The sequence below is a fragment of the Anser brachyrhynchus genome (genome assembly GCF_964034855.1).
Source record: "Anser brachyrhynchus genome assembly, chromosome: 23".
Taxonomy (NCBI): Eukaryota; Metazoa; Chordata; class Aves; order Anseriformes; family Anatidae; genus Anser; species Anser brachyrhynchus.
Window position 1 is genome coordinate 4,545,054 of NC_137716.1, and position 17,294 is coordinate 4,562,347.

The window sequence follows — 17,294 nt, forward strand, 5'->3', positions numbered from 1 at the left end:
GGGAACATTTCAAGACGCTGATGGGGTCCTTGTGGTAATCAGTACCTGCTGGATGCAGAGTGGCACAAGTTGGATGGCAGCAGATGGGAACAGAAGCGCCAAGCCCTGGGCACCAGCGGCTGTGTGAGGATGGGCCCTGGAGGCGTCTCTCAGGCACCCAGTTGTGCCAGGCAACTTCATCCACAGGGGAACTTTGCTACAGGGGAAACGTTACAGGATCAGGCATCTGGGTGTAAAATTAGGCTGCAAACCTGTTCCAAAACCAGTCCTTGCATTTACACTCACAAGACAACTTTGCTGGCATCCTTAGGTTAATCAGACACGAGAAAACACACGCTTCTGCCCTCGCCTGCCCCCAAACCCCTTCCCCAGCACGCCCAGCCCAGCAGCCCCTCACGCACCTTTGCCCCTGCCATGCAGAAGCAATTTATATTGGATCCTTTTGCCAAGAGAGGAAACGTTTTGCTTTTATTTGTCAAAGGAGTTGTCCTCCTATCTTCTGCGGACAGGCTCTGTGTCTCTGTGAGGATTTGCCTGCATGGCAAAGATTTACTCTTATTCCAAACTAAATTCAAGTCTGCAAGCTGCTAATCCAGCATCTCTACAGCAGGATAACCCATCCAGCATAACCACATGATTCCTCTGTGTGGACAAGACCTCACAGGCAGTGTGTGGGGCAGTAACTGAAGAGGAAAAGGAAATTTTTCTGTTGGCAGCTCCCAAATTTTGGCAGATTCCTCCAGGCAGCTGCAACTCAGAGGGTTAAAAAGCAACCCCAAGCAAGGAAAGACTGAACATCGCTTCAAAATGCTGAGAAATCTTCTCATCAAAATAATGTCAGAGCCTGTCACGGTGGAGGGAAAACAAACGCGCAATACATGATGGTTCTGCATGAAATGTAAAACGCTGTTTAGTTAAAACAAAACTCTTTCAAAGCACCCGAATGGGGAAGGGGAGGGTGGGGGGAGAGGTAAAGGCAGAAAGCACTCCGCTCTCAAAGCTTAAAAGATATTTAAATGGAGAAACCTGTTGAGGCGTGCACAGCCCTGTCTCCGTTTCCAGCAAGCGCTCCGCAACACCCCCGGCGCAGCGAGCGGTAATTACTGTCAGTCAAGGAGACGGGAGCCCCTTTGCCCAGAGCTCAACGGCCTTCCGCTGGCTTCGAAGCATCCCCATCCTCTGCCACAGCAGCTGCAGCGTGATGGGAGCGGAGCAGCCTTTGTGAAGCAGCCAGAAGAAGAAGAAAGTAAGAGGCTATGGTGCCAAATGGATCCGTGATGAATTGCTGCCGGCGAGGTGCTGGATCCCTGTAAGTGCAGCGCTTGGCCCTAGGTTTGTTTCCCATGCCGTGGAGTCCAAATGCTTTTTGCAGGGAATGCACCAAAATGCTGCAGGAAGGGTGTGGAACACGGCTTTCAGCATGCCAGTGCACTGCTGTACCCCGACACAACACAGCTCTGGCTGGGCTTCTGTTCTCCAGGCAAACCTTTTGCAGACCTGGCTCTGAAGCCCAAGAGGAGATGGTAGAAGGGATGCAGGCAAGAGAACTGCAGTCGATGGAGAGGATGCTACAACCTCCAGGGCTTCATTGTCCTCCAGCCTGCTGCTGCAAAGCAGACCAGGGCTTTTGCACATGGCTCTTATACCATCTACACGCGGTCAAACCAATGTCATCTCCTCGTCCCTGCCTATATGTGAAACAGATCCTTTTAACATGTAATAGTTAATAATAATTGCCCAAAAGGACACCAGCTTGGAAGGCAATGACAGAAACCATGGCTAAGGAAAGAAAAAAGATCTGTTTAAAATTGGGGAAGATCAGCATACCTGCAGAAAGAGCCTTTCATGGACATGTCTTTAATCTTTCCCGCTTCCAGACCTTAATAGCAGAACCTGATTCGAAGACTTGGTGATTGATTTCCAACCCAGACACAAAGTGACAGGCTCATTTTCGAGCATTGCACAGCTATAATTCCGTGTTTTATTTGTTATTATTTTAACCTGCTGATGGAGTGGGGCTGTATTCAAGGTAGCGGGTAACAACTCTAGCTCGAAGCATTATTTAGAGTTAGGTGTTTAGAGCAAGAGCCTCGTGCCTCTTGATATTTATGAAGAAGATGTGCCTGTAGCTGCAGCACTCGTATCTTATTTGTTTGTTGTTCAAACAAAGGATCAGGAAATTGGATGCTGTTTCTAGCGAGTGATATCATCTTAACTGTTAAGGGAAGGCCACTGGTCTTTACCTGTTTCTCCAGCAGAGCAGCAAGGAGGGTTGTCTCCAGCTCAAGGTGAACGAGTCACCTTGTGAAGTGCTTCATCTCTGCAGCCGGGGACAAACCCACGAGACAGACCAGACTCCCAGGGCTCAGCAGCATCCTCGAGCCGTGGGGCCCAACCCCATTGCCTACCACTGAACCTGTCCGGTATGCCTGCCTTCTCATCTGCTGGAGCTTCTCCCCATTGCATACCTTAATTTCCCCTCTTACTTAAGCTTAAATTAACAAACCTTGCCTTGCCCACCATGGAGAAGAGTGCACAGCACTTTTTTCACTCAAAATAAGATTGTTGGAAGGAAAACCTTCCAGTCAGCTTCAGTGAGAGCCCTGTTCCACCGGAGACCAGAACGAAAAATCCTGCGGTGGCTGACAGGGCTTTTGTGGGATTAGGGCCTGTTTATGTAGCCAGAACAGAGTTGTGCTGGGTTCCCCCCTTCCGTGGGCCAGGGAAGAGCCTTAGCCCCAGTCTGCCAGCTGTGAAGCTGTGCCTGGGTGGTTTTAAACCTCAGCTAACATACCTTGCCTTGCAGCATGACTCCACAAAGGCGATGGTACACAACCTCCTGCCCTCTGTGAACTCGCCTGTGAGCTCCTAAATCACTCTGGCAGCTTGGAAAAGTTGATTCAGCCCGAGATACTCAGCCTGCTGCAGCAGCAGAAGCTGAGTAACAGGCTATTTGCTCAAGCAATGAAGTTTAACCTCTGCCGTGCTTCTGTAGAGCAGACAGCAGCAGCATTGTGCTCACAACAGAAAACAAGATGCAAGCAGGGATTTCTGGGTGCTGCCCAAACACCCCTGCGACAGCACTACACTAGGCACAAAAGAGGATATTTTAACACAGCCCAACAGTTCATGCTGAGACGTGGAACGTCTCCTACGAAGTACTCAGCATCATTATTCCAGTTTCTCGTTAACCGTGTAGAAGACCAAACGCTGCCTGCCTACAAAAAGCTACGAGCTCTGTCGGGCTTTGCAGGGAAAACCAACCCATTACAGCCCAGTGGGTTAAGCCAAGGCAATTTGAAGCGCATCCAGTGTTATCTGCTTCTTGAAGATCTCTCCTTTGCTAGTCTTTCACGCTGTGCCCTGGTCAGGAAGTGCAGGTACAGGAGCGCAGCCCCGGCCTCGTGCTGGGCACCCCGAGCGCTGCTGTGACTCACAGCACACAGCGAGAGACACGCAACTGCTCTGCAACCTGCCAGTTTGCCAATCCAAGAATGAAAGGGGACGAATTAAATATATATATCCCACCCAAGCTGCTACCAGCTCTGTTTTGCCAGAGTGTTATTCATAAAAACAATCTCTGGTGCCAGCTCTGGTTCCCAGCCAGGGCTGCAAACTAATGAAATTGCCTTTTATACCGAGCGTGCGAACAAGCCTCCTGCCTGCAGGAGCGGGCCAGATTCCTCACTGTCATCCTTCTGGGGGTGGTGGTAGCCGGGTCCTTCTGGACTTGACAGCAAATAGGACACGGAATTGAGGGCTGAGCTAAAATTGGTGGAGCAGCTCTGAATCCTTTTCAAAGGAGATCGCAACAATGAGGTTGGTGAGGGAGCCTCGACACCCCGCAGCCATTCAGCTGGCCTGGAGGGGCCGAAGGACAGGGGAGAAGAAGAGAATTAGCAAAGTGCTTCCAAGAGGAGTGCTTAGAAGAAAGACGGCCATCCTTGGAGGACAATAACCCTCAGCACTGCTCAAAGACATTCGGATCTGTTTTGTTCTCTGTGGGTTTTCTTCCACCTGCAGCCCAACCAGCTTCTTAACACCACCAACGGGGCATTCAGCAACGTCCTGCATTACCAGGAGTGTTACTGGACTGGGGGTGTATGGTGAAGCTCTGCTCCCTGGTGACATCCCTCCACGTTAGGACGTATGGGGAAGTAAGGAGCGCTCCAGAAGGCACAGGAAAGCACATTAACACACCCAGTAGTTCACCAGTAAGCTTCTTGCCTGGTTGCAGCAGGCAGATACTTCACAGAGGGCAGAGGAGGGGAGGTTGGTCCCCCCGGGAGCCTGCTCTCGCCGTGCGGTGCTGGTGTGCCCAGCACCATGCTGAAGTGGTGCACAGCCTCCTGCCCCGGAGGTGAATTCCCCAGGCTGTGCACCCAGGGTCAATTCCCCTTCCTTCATACCAGCCATAACCTTCACGTCTCAGCTGTCCCAACCCAGAGATGGGGCTCTACAAGAAGCAGAGATTTTCCTGCACTGGAGAGGAAAATCCTTCCAGGGCCTGACTGTGAGAGCTGAGGCACTTCAGTGCTATTGTGGATTCCTATCCACAAGTCAGATGCTTAAAAACGACGTGCTGAGGCTAACTTTGAAGCACTACGTCCTTTAGTGGATCAAATCTGCAACCCGCCTGTGCTCCAGTTCTCCACTGCAGAGAATGGAAACGATAAGTGTGTTAAACCCGAGAGGGGTTCATCTACCACTATGATGGGGCTAAGAGAAGGCAGAACAGCAGAAGGGCAGCGGGGGCTAATGCTGAAGTGACTGAGATGCAGCTGAGCATCAGCTGGGCACTGCATCCTCCCCCAGCCTGATGGGCTCGGAGCCACATGCATTAAACTCTACGCAAAGCTGCAGAGCGCAGCGCTCCCAGCTTGCTTCTTACACCCAGCCTCCTCTTTTCCCTTTGCAAAGCTGCTGCCAGCCTTTTTTGTTTCCACTAAACGTGGCCCTCTTGTGTTCATAAGCAAAACCTGGAGAAACCGGTAACAAACGCTTTTGAATACAAGAGGGTTATTAGAAAAAGTGGCTTTTCCACACCCTAAACTCCATTCATAAAGCTGAGGGAGCCATAGGCAGCATCCTACAGGCGTCTGCCCCAAATCCCACAGGAGCAGGCTGAACATCAACACGAGCATCGCGAAGGTTTCTGGCTTCCCTCCCACCCCCACCTCCCTGCGGTTCAGAGACAAAGACTCCTCAGAGGTTTGCAGATCTAAACACGCGGTGCTTGGAAGAAATAAAACCCAAGTGCTATTATCTGAAGGGTGGAGAGGAAGGCCGGCAGCAAAGAATACAGATCAGCCTGGTGCCACCCCGCGCGCGCGTGTGTGCACATGTGCATGAATGGCCACATGCACACCGAGGGAGCCTGCAACGCAGCTCAGATGTGCAGAAATGAAAGGAGCAGTCGTTTATATTAGGGTTTCCATAGAGACCAAGTTTGGAAAGAATTAAGGTGGAACGATTATGTATGTTTTGAAGGGCTCGAGATAAAAATAACCCTGCTACGCGCCGCATGGACTAATTAGACGATGATCCTTGACTTCGAGCTCTCCTCGGCGATACAGTCAAGCTGGGCTCCTGGGCTTGCCCGCACTTTCCCCCGTCCCTGCTGGTGTGCAACAGAGAATGAAGTGCCTGGGATCGGCAGCGATCCAGAGCCCCGACACCCATTTCCCTGGCAGGCTGTTACGCTCTTCAAAGGAGTCACCCGCTACCACTCTGCTAGCTCAAGCAGAAGCAATGCGTGCTCCAGCCCTTCCGCTGTCAAACCTGCTGTCACCGACAGCCAGGCAAAACACTCCGGGTCACAACACCGGGCTTTTGCTGTGGTTTTGCAAACATAAAGAAGGAGAAAGGTAAGGAGGAGTCCAGTGACAAGCCGTGGTGGATTGCCACCAGCCGTGGCAAGGAGACACTGCCCCAGGGCTAATCCAGTTCGCTGAAACCAGCACAAAAGCACCTCCCCGGTCACAGCACGTGCTCGCCAGTTTGGGAAGAGGCTGTATGACCTCCTGGGGTTTCCAGGAGCTAAGGAGGTTAGCAGGGAATGTCACGTACAGGGCAGAGAGAGGGACAGGGGGAGCATAACCTCGACACGAAATGCCCTGACATCGGTCTGGCACTGCTTTCCTACCCAGATACAAAAGAGAAAATAGAATACAAGGAAAGCGAAGACCTAAGGCAAAGAAAGGATGGGTCAAACTGGTGCTATGGGAAAAATCCTCTTTTGAAAAACTCAGAACAAAATCTTCTCAATACTGCATTTTGGAAAAAAAAAAAAAAGGCATTTTGTTTAGAACTGCAATAACAGGGTAAATGCATCCAGAAAAGCAACAGAAAGTTTTGCTTTGGTGTGGAACAAATACAACTCTTTGAGTCTAATTACTTCTACTCCTGCTTTGGCAAGGGATAATGGAAAAACTTCGTTTCAGGTGGCCTCCCCCCAATACATCACTCCTCGGTTCCCTCCAGTTAAAGCCACGAAACAAATTAGAAGTCTCACTCAGCTGCAGTCCTTAGCCAGAAGAGCAATTTCAGTGCTGCCCTCAGCCCAGCTGTCTCGCAGTCTGGCTATCTAACAAGCCACAACGACTCTCAATATATTTTTCCTAAAGCAAATTCCTAATGATGGTTATGAAAACCTCCTTATGGTTTCCCAGCTGATGCAAATGTAGCATACAGTAACCGGCCGTTCACACACCAACATTTCTAAAAGCAGCCTCTGATTTTTGGGGGCTCTGCGTGGGTCCCTTCTGAATGACCCCAGGTGGGTTTCAGGGACTAGGAGCACAACACCTTCGTAACCACATCGCCTGCCTCACACCTGAGTGCTGCTTCAAGGCGCTCCCCAAGCAGGCACTGACACCTTCGCTGTCACCGTCACTGCCTCATTTACTTTTTGATGGCTCTCACCCAAGGGCCGAGGGGAAAAAATCCCCTTTTCTCTTTAGCTTCTGAAGCCTGACAGACAGTGGCAAGCGATCGCAAAAAGAAGAAGGGCTCCAGATCCCCCATAGTTTAAGAAGGGGAATAAAACTGAACAGCTTTGATTCACAGGGTGGCTCCTGAAAGGAGCTCTTCAGACAGGATGGAGGTTTCTGCCTCTGCATCCCACTGTAAGAGCTCAGGAAGCAAATTAAGGGAACATTTTTCTCCTTGCACAGAATAATTCCGTACAACCTCACCTCTCTGAAGGCAGCGACTCCTTAAGTGTCTTTAATACAGAGGCCAGCTCCTGTTCTTGGCAAGGGTAAAGTAAGCCTGGTGTAGCATCATCAGTTTCTGAGTGTGACTCGTGCTTTCCTCGGGTCCAAGTGATAAGAGACTCAAGCATCTCGTTCTGCTTCCCACGGCACCCCCTACAAAAGATCAATCCTGCCTGAGTAAAACAGAGAGCTGCAATAGCTTGAATTTAATTCAAACAGACAGCATGCTCCTCTCTGCAAGCAGCACCAGGGCTCTGGCATCTGCAAAGGTTCAATGTGACGCAGTAAACTTGAGTCAGGCCCGCAAAGACACGATCGATGAGGGCAGGAATGGGGAGGCAGGACACGTCTGGCAGACAACGCGGACCTAGAGTGTCCTGTGTTGCTCCCTGTGTCAACACGAGGTGGGGGGGATGTAATGTGATTTGACATGAGCAGCAAGAATACAACTTTCCTCCTTCCAAAACAGCAAGTTTCCAATTCGTCACCTGTTTCACTTCAGCCAGCGAATTGCCTGATAGATTTAAATTTAGCCTGGTCTCCTATCAAACCAGGTTTAGATGATCAGTGTGCACACTCGCATACATGTACCTATACTCCTCTCCCCGTCATTTTGGACTTGCTCACCAATCCAAGTCCAATCTGACAGAGAGACAGAAGTCTCTACGAGGTTAAACCCCAAGTGACAGGGCAAAAATAGATATTTGAGCAGGGGTGGCAGACATTACAAAGAGGAAAACTGCTGAAGTGTCAGCTCAACCCTTACTACACACTAGAGAAACCACCCCAGGAGGGACTGAGCAGGAGAGCCTTGCAAGCAGGCTTTCCCCAAGCCTCGCAGGGACAAGACACTCCAAGCTCTGCTTAGGATTTCCTTCCTGTGTTGCCTTCCCCCAGCACCCTGCTCTCCAGAGCTGCTTTCAGCTCCATCACACCTGCCAGGGTAAGCTGTTCTTCATGAGGGTTGATTATAGAATCATAGGATCATTTAGGTTGAAAAGGACCCACAACATCATCAAGTCTAACCAGCACCTGATGCTACCAAGTACACCACCAACCCACGTCCCTAAGCACCTCGTCCACGCGTCTCTTAAATACCTCCAGGGATGGTGACTCCGCCATTTCTCTGGGCAGCCCGTTCCAATGCCTAACCACTCTTTCCAAGAAGAAATACTTCCTGACACCTAATCTAAACCTCTCCTGGCTCAGCTTGAGGCTGTTATGGCCCCAACAACCTCAAAAAGGCATCCTTGACCTTGAGAGAACCGCAACACGTTCCAGGGTCTCTTCTGAAGAGCCAGTGGCACCTAACACCAACGTGCCCATTTACCGATGCACCTGAATTTCATGGGACTTGTACTGATGCTTGAGTGCAGCCTATGGGCCTGAGGTCAGAGCTCTGCAGCAGTTAGGATTGAGTTTCCAGCTGCTGTCTCCCCAAAATCAGGCCTCAGCCTCACCTTATCATCACCATGGTGCCTTCGAGCCATAGGCAGAGGTGGGCCCCCCTGTGCCAGGCGCTGTACAAACACAACCTTTGTGGGCTGCCTCGACTTGCTCGCCATCAGCTCAGACAATAACTTGGGCAGGAATTTGCCTGACCCTCCCGACTATGCCAGGACTTGGCCTTTTCTCAGCAATTATCTCCTGCAAGGGGAAAAAAAGCAGCTTGGCGTTCAGCTGTCAATACACGTGAAGGAGCCCGGACCCCCCCGCTTCCCTCCCACTCCGGGAAGATTAACACCAGCTGCTGCAGGTGTTGCCAGGGCTCCTGGGGAAAGAGTACAACAAAAATCCTCTGCTTGAAGGTCACCAGCCACAAAGTACCATGTGAAAGAGCGGGCAGAGCACACCAAAGATTAATGGCACTTCAAGGTTTAGATCTGTCTGCGCTGGGAGGGTCTGTGGAGAGAACCAATAAAGGCTAATATGATTTTACATACAAATGAATCATTTCAAGGAATGAAAAGCCCCGAACGAGCCTCTACATCGCCGTGCTCCTGTCCTAAGGAGCAGGGGGAGGTATTCCCCACTGATTTGCAGTGTGTGTAATTAAAGAAGAGAGATCACGTTTTTCACAGGCTGAGCCTGTGGGTTTTTGCTGTCCTTCGCTCAGGCAATAACGCCAATGTCAAGAGCACGACTGGGGCAGCGTGGCCCCGGGCGCAGAACAGGGCCGGGTGCCCCAGGCTCTCACCCTTGCTCTGACACAGGAGGCCGTGTGGCCTTGGAGAATTAATGCCTCCTCTCCCTGTCCCTGTTAAAACAAGCACGCCGACACTGTCTTCCCTTGTAAAATGCCCTCGGAGCTAGCAAAGAGGAGTGCTGCATTACGGTTATTGCTCCATCTAATTCCTTCACCTGCCCTCCTCAAGGTAATATCTGAGCATCTCCTAGACCCGCACAAAGCGATATGACTCATGTCTGTCATATGTGACTCCTCTACGATTCCCAAAGGGAAAATTAGATATGTGGTGGCGTGTTTTGTTTTGGCAGGGTTGTTTCATGCCTGGGCTCTGTTTCTGGATGAAGGGCTCCCTGTGTGTGTGTTGCTTTTTTTAGCCAGCTACAGCGCTCTGCGTCTACTTGAGAGAAGCGAGGGTGATGAGCTGCTTGGAAACCAGGCAACAGGCAGCCATTTCACAGGTCGGGGGGCATTCCGGCCTGACATTCAGAGGCAAAATATGCCTGGAAGAGGCAGCTCCAGTGGCACCAAGCTAGGGAAAGCTGAGTTAGGGCTGGGCCTCTGTCCACCAAAATTCCCCTGGACTTTTATTTCTACTTTGTCTTAACTCCTGTCCCTTTCCTGAGATTCAGGAGAGAGAAAAACAGGCGTGGAAAGCTCTCCTTCCCTCTGCTCCCACTGCCAGCTGAGGCCCTGACCTCTCTCCCTCCTGGATGGGGATGTGTCCACACATCCAGCCACAGCTCCTCTGTCTGTCTGTCCGAAGGGAAGTGATCCGGCAGCACTGCCCCTTGGTCTTCAACGTGCCACGCTTGGGAGCACAGGAGATCCAAAGCAGGAGCATTGCTGGGCATCAGGAACTCTGATCTTCTTAAGCCTCTGAGGCAGGAGAAGGTGGACAAGGTCTTCGCCCATCATCGCCACATGCAGCCCCTTTCCTGCAGAACCAGGGTGGTGTAAAGAAGCTCAGATGCAGATTCTCAAGCCTGGAGCACGGTCAGCCCAGTGCCTCCTGTGCTGTGTGGTGGCAGAGATGTGGGAGAAAAGGGGGATGCAGGATTTTTTCCTCAGAAGATGTTTGGGACTCTTTTCTTTTCTTTTCTTTTCTTTTCTTTTCTTTTCTTTTCTTTTCTTTTCTTTTCTTTTCTTTTCTTTTCTTTTCTTTTCTTTTCTTTTTTCTTTTCTCCTTTCCGGAGGAACTTTTGCAAAAAGTACCATGAAAGGAAGTTTTTCATTTCAGGAACATTTCATTTTAGGATCTTTCTGAAAGCTCCAAAGAAAAGTTGAGTGCTCTGGACCCAACTTTTCAATACTCTGAAATGAGAATTTCCCCCCAACCTTCATTCTCCCTGTCATAAAAGACCTATTTCATGGCCCATTTGGAAAATACTACTATTTTTTTTTTTCCCCATTCAGATTCAAAACAAAACTCACATTTCTATAAAGCCTCGGTATTTCCCCTCCTCGGTGCAGTCTGTGCTGAGACCTCCTCGTTTTCCTGCAAGGCACCTACTGGACAGCACCAGGCGTGGATAGAGCCTGCAATGCAACAGTTAATGTGGTAATACTCCAAGGATTTTGTTTAGAGTTTTATAGCATTACATACCAGCCTTATTGGATTTAAATGGTTTAAATTAACTGGGTTATTTAATGGATTGTCCAGATTAGGCAGGAATCTGCAAAGGCTGTTACTTCAAGAAGAGCAGCAGCTGCATTGGAAGAAAAGATCTCAAAGTAACATTAATATCCTGGAGGCTTGCAAGTCCTGACAGGCCACTCCTGTCCTTTATTGACATTCTCTCATATGCATTTAGCCAGGTTTGTGTTTAGTTTAATAATCTCCTGAAAGTTTAATTGTTGCTTTATTCATCCATGACCTTTCCTTCTCATCTGGAGACATATTATTGCTAATCTACAAATTTCAAGAACCAGATTTATTTGCAAAACCAATTATTCTGCTATGCAAATCTCCTCTCTTCCTGCAGCCTGCATGAACAGGGCTTTTTACAGCCATCATAAGATATAGACACTATTCAAATATTTAAATGTAAAATTTATCTATATTTCTTTTCAAGCATGCCCAGGTTCTATGTGGTGCAAAGTTAATTAACATCTTCAGAATCAAATGCAGGTTTCCTGACCTTGATCCAGGCCTGACAGACTTTAACCTCCAAAGTCCTCATTTAACCACAGGGGAACTGGAACTACCAGCAGAGCGGAAATCACTATCGGTAAACTTCTAATGGAGAAACACGTCCTCTCCATTAGTGTCAGACGTGACAACACCACCACTTCAGTCCCAGCGACACACACACAGGTTTCCTGAGCTGTCTGCAGATGCCTGACCCGAAAGAGGAGCAGATAAGCACTCCGAATGAGTTTTTGCTACAGATCTTCACCCCCAAAACATTCCTGGTGGCACTTTCCCCATGGAGAGATGCCTCTTCTCAGCCTGAGGATTTATAATCCTGCTGGCATATGGCAGGAGACAAAACACTTCATAGAATCATAGAAAAATTAAGGTTGGAAAAGACCTTCAAGATCATCTGGTCCAACCATCACCCTACTACCAACATCACCCACTAAACCATGTCCCTAAACGCCAGGTCCAACCTTTCCCTGAACACCCCCAGGGACAGTGACTCGACCACTTCCCTGGGCAACCTGTTCCAATGTCTGACTGCTCTTTCTGAGCAGAAATGTCTCCTAATTGTTTTAATTGTTGAAGAGTAGTGCTCTTTGTTCAATTCTTTGCTTTAATTGTTGAAGAGTAGGGGCATGACGCTTCCATTTTTCCACTCACCAGGAACATCGCCCAAATGCCAGGACTTTTCAGCTCGGATGGAGGGAGGCTTGCCAGATCCCTCAGGACCCTGAGATTCATGTCATCAGGTCCCACAGACCTGTACCTGTTTAGATTCCTCATGTGGTCTCAAACCTGCTCTTCACTTACAGTGGGTGGGACTTTGATCCCCCAGCCTCCATCTATGGGTTCAGGGAAATGAAAGACTTGGGAAGCCCATCTACCAGTGCAGACGGAGGCAAAGAAGTAGTTGAGTACCTCAGCCTTCTCCACGTCGGTCATTACCAATTACTCAGATACAGAAACTCACTCCTAATATAAGAAATTAGCCACCTACAATCGCTCACACACTACTATTTTCACCCCTCGGTCTATTTTCACAAATGTTAAGGGCGCATGGTAGCCCTCGGGGACTCCTCCTGTCACCCCACCGCAGCAGCCCGAAGGAAGCTGGGTCCTCTCTTGTGCTCTTCTTCGAGGCTCTGCGCAGAAGGGATGCCACCTCTCGCACAAGGGCTGGGGAATGGGAAAAAAGCACTCACGCAACCTCTGGGAATTGGCAAGAGTTGTTTATTGCCTGGACATCTTGCAGGTAAGCCTGCGGGACGTCTGCAGTATTTGGTGGCTCCAAGCTAATGCTTGGGATGGAGCCTGAGCAATGAGTAGGGAGCTGGGTGGGCACTCCTGCGCCGCTGTTGGTGCTCTCAGATGGAAGAGAGCAACGACATGCTGCGGTAGTCCCACGTCTGTTCTGGTGGAGGTGGATCCACTTCCATTTGTTCTTCCACATCTTCTGGTGGATTCGTCTCCATGGGCTCCACAGTGCTTGGCAGAAGGATGAGCCAGTCGTTGCCTGGGACTGCCCAGATGGGATGCCTTCCATTGGGAATGTTTTCCGGCCAGGGTGCTGAACCACGAGGTCGTCCAGTTCCGCCCCCAGGACCCATGCCACTGTTGGTTTGATTTTCACGCATGGATTTGAGGCTGCTGTCTGTTTTATGGCCATGCCTGGGTCCCACGCTCCGTTCTGTACCATGGGCATGCCTCTGCCCCCCACGGCTCTCTGTCTGATGTTCCTGACTTTGCCCCATGCCACCGTTACGCCGATGGGAAGGCCCAGGCCCCCTGTTGCTGGGTGTTTGAGGGGGTGGCCTGTTCCCCGCGTCACTGCGGTACCTGTGGTACCGCTTATGTGTGCCTGAGGGCTGGGCACCAGGGGTCTCTCGAGCACTGATGTCTCTTGTGCTGCTGGCACCATCCCTGAACCCACGACACATCTTGTGAGCTGCATTCCTTCTTGGTGCTTCTTTGGATGGCATCGCTATCCTTGCACACCAAGGAGGGCCGCTTCTCGCCTTTCTGCTTCTAGTCGTCTTCCTGCCGCTTACACTGGCTGCCAGAAGAGCTAGTCGCTGAGCGAGTGGTGGGCCAGCTGCAGGGGGGCTGTTTTATAGGGCCCGCAGCAAAGGCAGGGCAGCGGTGGCCACTGTGACCTCAGCAGGCCTCTGTGATGGAGTGGCCCAAGGCGGCTGTGTTGGGAGCAGCCCGGGAGATGCCCTCACATGAAAGAAGGAGGAGGGCTGGGGGGGGCTGAGGGCCCCTTTTCTGGGGCTGGCTCCCCTGGACCACAACAGCTGCCCTCCACCTCCCATCCTGTGCCCTGGGTTTATTTTTAACAATGGTTTTTACGTAATTTCTTTCTATTCTTTACGGAAAAGAACAGAAGCAAGGTGTATCTTCAGCCCTAACACCCATGTGCGCTTTGTGCTCTGAGTGAAGGATTTCTTCCTCACATCACATCTAACCTAAATCTCCTCTCCATCTGTTCAAAGACATTACTCCTTGTCCTATTGCTACGCTCCCTGCTAGAGCCCAGCTCCAGCTTGCTTTCTTCTGAACTTGGGGTTGCTCAGAGGCTCGAGAGGTCTAGGGACTCGAGACCTCTTCCCAAATGATCAGTATCCACAGCATACAGCATTAGCTTTAGCTATCCCCTGCCCCAGTCTCCCCATCTCCAGTGACAGCAGGAATGCTACCTGCTTGTGTTCACTCAGGCTGCAAAGATGTGAAGTGCTCCTACTCCTGCTCAAAAGCACAGCCACTGTCCTACGACTACGAAGCATCATTACCACAATTACCAGCAAGCAAGAAATCAACATTTTATACTAAGCCTCATGTCAACGAACAGCATTATCAGGGAAGCTTGCACAATTAAACCATAATTCAGCGGATGGATGTTAAGTACTTTACAGATGAGCAAATTAAGAAAGCATTAGCCATAGGATTTGAGGAAGAGGTGACAAGGGTGCCAGCTAGTGACCAGTGAAGTCCTGTGTGTGCTCCCACTGCTCAGGAGGGTCCCAGGCAGCCACCAGGCTGCAGAGGAGCCAGGAGCCACCTCCTCCCCTGGATAATTCTCAAGATGTGGAGGAGGAAGTAGAGACTAAGAGGGGGAGACTTTAAGTCAGAGGCGCTGCAGATAACGCAGGGTTATGTTTGCTGGAAAGTGTCTTTATTCCTGCTCCACCATGCAAAATGTTTGCAGTGCTGGGTCTGGACAAAATAACCAGAGCAGCACCAGCTACAGATGGGTCCCACAGGGCCAGAAAAGCATCCCCAGGCTACCAAGAGATGCCATGGTTCACTCAGCTACGTACCCACTTAGACCTGACTGAGAAGAAAACCACTCCTGATTGCTTTGCTGCAAGCTGCTAGGACAGAAACAGTTCCCTATCTTGCCAATAAATCCCCACCACCAGACTGATGGACAGTGGACAACTCCAGCAGTCTTCCATTGAAATGGAATTACTTGCGGACATGAAAATAGACTGGAAATGGGTGTTGTGGGAACATCCATCTCCTGTCCCATGTGCTGACACAGGGGAAGGAGGGAGGACGGGGACAGTTTGCTTACTTGGGATGTAACGGAGAGCTCGGCTCTTACGCACTTGTGGCTGCATCAGCCCTTTTCCATGGATCCCCCAGAGCTCAGGGATGGGAACCGGTCATCTCCTGGCAGCCGAAGCAGCGAAGGATGCCACTGGCTTCAGGAAGCTCTGGCTCAAGCTTTATATATTTCAGATACGCGTGGCTTTAAGCTGTTTTCCACAGTCTGTGGATTGTTTCTCTTGCTCAAATAATTTAGCTTTAACCTGAGGCTGTGGGCTCAATCCTTGCTGTCAAAACCCAGTGCGTAGCTTTGCATGCAGCTCCTGCGGGTATGGGGGAATACAGCATGAATCTCTCTGACTCCTTCAAAGTCTAGCAGAGCTGCTTTATGTTTGTAGAAATCGACATAAATAAAAATAAATCTGACAGGCTTTAGTCTACATTTCTTCAGTATATCCTCCTCTGCGCTGGATTTACCTGACTTGGTTTATATCTAACAGCTTCGATACAGATATGTTTACAGTGAGACAGACCCCAATAAATATTAGCGGGGATAACGGTTCGCTCAAAAAAAACAACCATCCAAGCAAAGCAACCTGTAACGTGCAGCCTATGGGCCCTGGTGAAAGCAGAGAGACAACCGAAATCCCAGGCTGGGTCTCCCAGCTGGCCCCCAGCCCGTTCCTGGGGCTGTGGTGCCAGGGAGCACACATCACCCCGTTGGGTACGTCTACCCGATGCGCTCAGCAAACCAGATTGCTTTAATTAGTATTAGGAATTTAAGTTACAACCCAAATTGCTTTGTTTTCCCTGCTCTTTTAGCTTGAGTTAAGAACTACTTTTTGTTCTTCTTAGTGCAGGCAAACAAGGCTCATAAAACACTGTAATAGTGTCCAATTACACTTGGAGCTGGAAACCTTAAAGGTTCCAGCGAGAAAAGAGGCCACGTTCCCCTGCTGCTGCATGTACCATGTCGTGGGCATAAATGAAATGTGAATTACACCACTTTTACCAGCGTAAATGATTACAGAGGAGCAGCAATCCAAGGTGAAGCCGAGCCTTTAGTAGGTTTATTTTAAGCTCAGACACCATTAAATATGACAGAAACATGAAAGAAACTTCCCCTTGGTGACATCTGGATGAAAATGTGACTGATTTTCTTGTGCCCTGCAGCTGGACTCTGGCACCTGGACTGGGCTGGCCACGGGCAATCAGTGCTGGGATAAATGTCTCCACGAAGGGCCCGACATCATTCGCAATAAAGGGCCAGTCAGTTTGCCAGAGCTGTTTGATATTTTTAGGTTTTTGTCACAAACGGATTCTCATCTGGCCCCGCAAAGCTGCTGGTGAGGCAGAACTGCACCGAAACTCAACTTCTAATCTAAGCGTGTGTCTAATCCATTAACATCGAACCTCCTGAACATCAGTGGGTAGCATTGCTCTGATCTAATGCATATTCAGGCAGGCTCAAGGCACTGAGAGAACCGGGCTGAGGTTTCACAAGATTAAAGCTTTCAGGGCAACTTTGTCCTCATTCCTAGTGCACGGCCCCTCCACTGTGCTGACGCTGCCAGCCGTAGGGCCAGGCTGAGAAACATCTTTCCGAAATAAGGTGTCGACCTCGTCACTTCCCAAAGCCGGAACGAGTGACAGCAGCCTTTCAACTGGCATCAGCAGCTCAGCTCCTGTGCCAAAATCTGGGGGCACAGGGTCCTTTGTTTCCAGATTACACTCATCTTTTCCACTTCTCCTTCAAATGAGATGAATCTTATAACTGGCCACACAATCGGAAGTTTCCAAAACATCATTTACACAACAGGGGCTGCAGGGGGGAATGCTATTTTTCAGGTCAATTTGTGAGTCATTTGGCATGCCAGTCAACCAAGTTTCACTCACTTGGAGACAATATATCCGAGCTATAAACCCTAACCTTGAAACATAACTCACCAACTTTAGCGAGTAGCCTGTCATCGCTGCGAGCAACGATCCTTAACCCCTTATCTAGCTCTGGGGAACCATTATCTGCAGTTGTTAATTTAAGCTTGTTTTAAGTAATAAAAAAGTATTTCTTTCTGCTAGAAATGGGTCACTAATTCTACTGCTGCTTCATTATTCAGTTTCATAATAATAGTTATTTCTATTGATTTCTCATCCAATTAAAATTCAAATAAATATCACACAAGCCAATTAATACACCCAC

General features: G+C 49.7%; 1 long non-coding RNA gene across 1 annotated transcript in view; it reads right to left on the minus strand.

The window, feature by feature from the left end:
* The window catches only part of LOC308182078, an 89,452-nt gene that overhangs the window by 42,733 nt on the left and 29,425 nt on the right, over positions 1-17,294 (minus strand). The window contains exon 6 of the long non-coding RNA XR_013941656.1: positions 10,837-10,941. This is a non-coding gene — a long non-coding RNA (uncharacterized lncRNA). The remainder of the gene's footprint in view (positions 1-10,836; positions 10,942-17,294) is intronic.